Consider the following 6,765-nt stretch of genomic DNA (forward strand, 5'->3'; position numbering starts at 1 on the left):
ATTTCAATCAAGCATAAGAATACTAATGCAAATACCCATTTCCAAATTAGAATTGGTCACCTAAAAACCCTACTGAGGAGATCAATTAAGCTTTCAATGGAGTGATTATGTTTAATCAATCGTTCGACTTTGTTCCATCTTTGAGCATACATTTATGTATTTAGAAGCCTTGCAAAACCTGATGGGTCAGTTTATGGAAAAAAAAAAAAGTAATCATTTTATTTGTCATCCACATAAGCATATATAAAAAGTGATTTATAAAAATAAAGAAATTTAATGATATTGTGTGCACAATTTCTTGTCATGATAAATAAATTTACATATGAGAGCTTGAGCATTTAGCGTGCATCCATAGTTATTGTTACCTTATTTACAGAATTGACTCCTACACTAGATGAGTTTGCACCATTATGACATGTTTTCATAACAAATGTAGGTTGATTAGGAGGAGGAAGAGTAGAGTTGTTACCCAACATGAAAATAACTGTCAACATGGTAAGTCGATCTATTGTAGATTCTTGGACACATAAGAGTCCAATTTGGATGCATCTCAATACTTCATTTGCATGATTTGACTTTTCTAGTGATGGATCTACTATATCCAAGGCCTTGTCTTCTCTCCATAGGCTCCAAACCTAATTTTTTTTCTTCACTATTAGCTAGCTTATATAAGTAAATAAAATAAGGAAAAATAGAGCAACAAAGGTTCAATTTACTCACATATCCAACTAAGTTGAAAGAAGGACTATCATAATAATAAGCTGTATTTCTTCTCCCAGTAATAATCTCTAGTAGCAAAACCCCAAAGCTATATACATCAGACTTGATTGAAAATAGTCCTTCCATTGCATACTCAGGTGACATATAACCACTGTATCAACAAATGAGAAAAATTATTAAGATTTAATCATGTGTTCCTTATTACTACCTTATATATAATACTCACTATGTTCCAACAACCCGATTTGTGCTTCCTTCAATTTGATTCTTGCCAAATAATCTAGCCATACCAAAATCTGAAAATTTTGGGATCATATCAATGTCTAATAGAATATTGCTTGCTTTTAGGTCTCTATGTATGATTCTTAATCTTGAGTCTTGATGAAGATATAAGGTCCCTTAAGCAATTCCAATAATGATTTCAAAGCGCTTATTCCATGCCAACATTGATTTTTTTGTTTCATCTATACAAAATATACGAAACATCAATTACTAATGAATGAATAGTTAAAATAGCTTCTCCAAGTGATTATGCAAGAACTAGAGGTAAAAGAGATCAACAAAATGGTATAAGATAAGACATTGATACCAAAAATGAAAGAGTCCAAACTTTTGTTCGGCAAGTACTCATAGATTAGCATTTTCTCTTCTTTTTCAATACAACAACCTAGAAGCTTTACAAGATTCTTGTGTTGGAGTTTTGCAATTAGAGTGACTTCATTCTTAAATTCTTCTACTCCTTGTCCTGAATCCTTTGATAATCTTTTCACAGCTATTTCTTGTCCATTGGATAGTAGGCCCTAACAATCATCAAAATATATATATATATATATATATATAGATTTAACTAATTCATTGTTTAAATATAGTGAAAAAGTCAACTTAATTAATATAATGACTATCATGAAACATGCATGTAAATTATCATTGATGATGACTACCTTATAAACTGAGCCAAAACCACCTCGTCCAAGTTTGTTAGTAAAAGAGAAATTATTTGTTGCTGCAATTACAATGCTTAGATCAAAGAATTGTAATTTAGAATTTGCTCCACTTTCATCTAGCTCCTTTGCTTTTGAATAGTGACTGAGCCTTATAGCTTTTGAGCTCATATTAAATGACATTTTACAATGTCTTCCTTTGCCCGCATGATTTCAGGATCACCAAAAAATTATCAATACTTAATTGTTATATTTTCTAGTACTTAAGAGTTTTTGGGTTCATTATACTATATTTTATTGTAATCCTAAAAAAGGAAGGTAAAATAGATGAAATTTTTCATTACTTCATTACCACAAACTTTTCAATACCTTTTCTTTTCTTCATTATCAACCAAGATGCAGAGATCATAGAAATCATGAAGAAAACAACCCCGACTGCGAGAACCACTATCATCCTTTTCTTATGAAAGAAAGTTTTTTTTCTTTCATTTTCTACTATAGAAAGGAGAAAAAAAATATGTAGAAAATCATCATTAATCTTAGAAGTCTTAAAACCTTTGTTCGATGTAAGGGTGATGAAAACCATATAACATGATAATAAGACTTAATAAAGGAAAGTGCTAGGGTGGCAACATCAATAGATGAGCCTCAAATTTAGAAAAACACAAAGTTAGGTTTCATTGATGGTTCACTAATACAACCTCAAGTCGAATCCAATCTAAACATTTTATATATTTTTTACATCAATATATTCGTAATTTTAAAATTCACAATTTGAATACTTTTTAAAAATGTATTAAATATATATAATAGTATTTGATATTTTACGTAACATTAGGTTAATTTTGTCTTTACTTTTTTCATATTTAATCATGAAGTCGGAACAAAAAATAAATAATCATATTTAATCATGAAGTCGGAACAAAAAATAAATAAAGTCAAGTATAAAACAAAAATAAGTCATCTTTTATAATAGTTATAAACATGATATTAAAATAATGTATACTAAAATTAATTTCTTTTATTATATATAATTATATTATATTGTTGTCATAGCATATTACGTATGTTATCTTTCTTCCTTTATAAGTACATTAGTTATCAAATTCATTTTGCAAGTACATTTAGTTGATTAAATATGTGAGTGGTGTTATAATTAATATCACAAAGTTTATTATTCATTTAATAAAAATGAATTATTTGATCCATTTGTCCTAATCTATCCTTGTATTGGCTTACAATATAAAATTATAAACTTTTTTTTTTCCTATTTGATGTAGGATATCAATTTGGAGTTAGAATATGGAAAGAAATAAGTCATTGTATTTAATTTCTTTGAATAATTTCAAGATAAGCTTGGATAATTAATTTTGTGAGTAAGTAGGAACGCATACCTAAAATAATAGCATCCACGCGAACAAATAAATCTTGGCCCCCTTGGGCTAAGGTTCTTATGTCCATTAAATCCCCGTACCAAGACAAGCACCCACTTCCTCCTGCGCTCACATTAGCGGTAGCGTATGCACGGCAGTTACAGTCATTCAAGCACTCCTTTTCACAGCCTTCCAAGTTTAAACTATCGTTGACACGTGCCGTCGATGCATCTGGTGGCTTCACTCCTACGAGTATTCGCGCCTTGGCTCCTCTCACACCCACCCGACCCGTCTCTCAAGGACCAGTCACGTAGCGACTTGGGCTCGAATCCCGCAAGGCATGTACACTCAAAGCCAGCTCCTGTATAGACGTCGCAGTTGCTGTTGGGCCCACACCGGCCGTAGTTGTCGCAGGGGTCCCTCGCCGCTGACCAGATCGCTACCAATTGGTGGTTTCGTTCGTCCAACGTGTAGCGCTGGTAGAGTCCATCACTGCCCAACTTAATGCTTGAGAAAGAAGAAGAATTCACGAGGGTGAATTCCATCGAGACCTCATCCACAGTGTTCCAAAACCGGATATCGAATATGAAGGTAGTTAACATCTCCGGCACACCCACGAATCCAAGACCGTTCCAGGGGCCCGTTCGCCAAATCCACTCAGAACCCATAGACAAGAACAGTTGAGAAGATCCACTCACATCCAACTTAAACGAGTATTCACCGGTTCCCGGGTCTTCCGGTGACTTCCAAGATGTTATGAACCGATTCAACCTAGTTCTCCGGTCAAGTCCTAGCTTCATGTGGGGAAGCATGGTGTCTGTCGCGTGGCGACTACGTGACGGAGCTTAATGATAATAAGGTTCAAAGAATCAGAAGTGACAATGATATCTACCTAAAACTGAATCGATTGAAGAGATTTGAAGGGCAGAAGAAGTCATTACTTAAAAGAGGTGGTTGGCGATGGCCAATTGCTCAAATCGTTCAAAGTTCTCCGATATTTGGTGCATTTGCTGTCTCCCACGGGAAGATAAAACTGGCACGAGCCTAGGGGATGTGAAGTCAAGGAAAGGACCCACTGATTCATATTGCTTGTAGTTGTGTGGGTTCTATTGCTCAAATTGTTGAAAGTTCTCCGATATTTGGTGCATTTGTCGTCTCCCACGGGAAGATAAGGCTGTCACGAGCCTACCCAACGGTTCAACTTCAATTTTGACGCATGGATTGAACTGGCGAGTGGTGACTTCGTGACGGAGCTTAATGATATGAAGTAAGGCTTAAAAATGACAACGATATCTACCTAAAACTGAATCGATTTAAGATACTTGAAGGGTGGAAGATGACATTACTTAAAGCGATGTTTGGCAATGGCCAATTGCTCAAATTGTTCTCCGTTATTTGATGCATTTGGCGTCTCCCATGGGAAGATAAGACTGGCACTAGCCTACTCGATGCCAAGTCAAGGAAAGGACTCACCGATTCATTGCTTGTGGGTTCTATTGAGCACAGTGATGCTTATATTGATGTATACGATGTAACGACGTTGAAAAGGTCAAGTCAATCTTATTTTATGTTTTCACCTGCTTTTAGGACCTTGAAAAAACCAAGACCACAAGGGTGTTGCTTTCGAAGTTTGCAATCCCGTCCCCGCCCATACGTAGTAATTAACCATTTCGAAAAGGAAAAGTTTGGCATTGTTTTTGTTGGTGTTTTCAAAATCTGTTTTTTTTTTTTATTTTTTAGAATAGGTAAGAGAATGTTTTTTGTTCTTTCAGTGTTGTCCATGTTTTCTAAAATCCGATTTTCAGATAACAAAAAAAATTGTATTCTCTATGTTTTAAAACTATTTTGACAATAAAAAAAAATGGGATGCTCTCCTTATTTTCAATTAATATTCTTCATTTGTTCTCTATGTGTTATCGTTTCTTTTTTGCACAATTAGGAAAAATTGGTTTCACAAAAATTCGATATTAACAGACCATTTTTGGATTTTTTTTTTGGTCATTTTTATTTCAACATTTTTTTTGGATATTTTAGGATTGTATCACCATATGATTTTTCAAATGCATTTCAAACCCAAAATCTTCACAATTTCTTGAATTTTCTAGAAACCAAACAAAACAAACAAAAACACAAAAGACCAAGAATGCAAAAATTAATAATAATAATAATAATAATAAAACCCTAACCAAGAATCTGTGCATCAACCACATCTCTTGATCTTGATCTTGGTCTTGGTAACTAATGTCGATCTAAAGAGGAATGATTGAGCCTCAAAGAATAAAGTTTGAATCTTGAAAGAGAAATGGAGAACAAGAGGAGATAGGGGAAGGGAAATAGAGGATTAGAAAGACAATAGTGGAGATAGAGGACTGAAGAAAAAAAAAATGATAAGATATTTGATCTTGATTTGTATCCAAAAAGGTATTAAAGTAGTAATATATATGAATATATATAAGTAGAATATATAAATATAATATATCTATACACTTAAAATATTAAAAATTAATAAATTTCTATAAATAAATTAATTTGATTTACTTCAAGAATGTTTTATCTTTCATATAATAATTAAATTAAATTTTAAACAAAAAATTATCATAAATATATCATTATTAGTTACATTTTTTATATCATTAAGTAGAAAAAATAGATCATGAGTTTCCAAGTATGATGCATTATTATTTGATATTATAAATTTTATCTTCATAAAATCCAATCATTGATATTTACCATATTTTAATGGGATTGTTTTCCGATTATTGAAATCAAACATAGTTAGGCAAGTTTACAAAGTAATCTTTGAAAAAAAAATTAAAGCCGATGTAAAAAGTTTTCAAAATGGAACAAATTTTTATTTTTTATGAATTGTAAATGTAAAATTATTTATATATTTGTAAAGTCAAGTTAATTGAAGAAATTTATGTTTTTTTTTTTAAAAAAAAAAACAACTTTGAAATAAGTTTTTTTTTTTTTACTTTTTCCTAAAAACTGTTTTTATTAACTCAATCAAATATGTTTTTTTTTTAAACAAAAATTGTTTTTTATAATTTAGTTCCCAAATACATTTTTTTTTAAACCACAAAATATTATTTTTAAAAACACTTCCTAAACATACCTTTGGTTTCCCAAATATTTCAAAAAGATCACAAAATAAAAACTCATTCTTAAAAAATTCAAAATTAATACATTTTTAAAAAAAATAATTAAGATTTTATGTAATTTTCCATGAAGGCATTATTTTTAGTGTTATTTAATTAAAAGGGTGATGGACAACTCAAATTTGAAAATTTAACCCTTTATAATTTTTTAACCTCATTTTAATAAAAATACTTTCACTTTTTTCTTATAAAAATAATTGTTTCTTTTAAAATTACGTGTAAATGCTTAAAATGAATAGAGATATTATTTGAAAAATATGTTACTTTTCAAGTAAAACTATGAAAATTGTTAAATTTATAAATATGATCATTATTTTATCCTGATTAATCCTTTTTTTTTTAATAAATTATTTTTTAAAAGGTTTTATTTTGTGGTTATTTCCGAATGTGTGTACGAAAGGAAATGGGATTGAATTGATTGAATTGATTATGCCTCTTTAAAACAAAGAACCATCGGTGGAATTGGCTTGCATTATATGGCCCCACACTATGGGATGGATGTGCATGAAGGGCCTCAAAAGAATGCATCATCCGCCCCAATTTGCTGAAGCCCAATCCAAGCCTCGAGCCTGG

The 6,765-nt window shown here is 31.3% G+C and overlaps 1 pseudogene; it reads right to left on the bottom strand.

Annotated features, from left to right (window-relative positions):
• Positions 1–729: 729 nt before the first annotated feature.
• On the bottom strand, positions 730–3,969 carry LOC104877339 (receptor-like serine/threonine-protein kinase SD1-8; annotated as a pseudogene).
• Positions 3,970–6,765: the final 2,796 nt, after the last annotated feature.

Source organism: Vitis vinifera, chromosome 10 (assembly GCF_030704535.1).
Source record: "Vitis vinifera cultivar Pinot Noir 40024 chromosome 10, ASM3070453v1".
NCBI lineage: Eukaryota > Viridiplantae > Streptophyta > Magnoliopsida > Vitales > Vitaceae > Vitis > Vitis vinifera.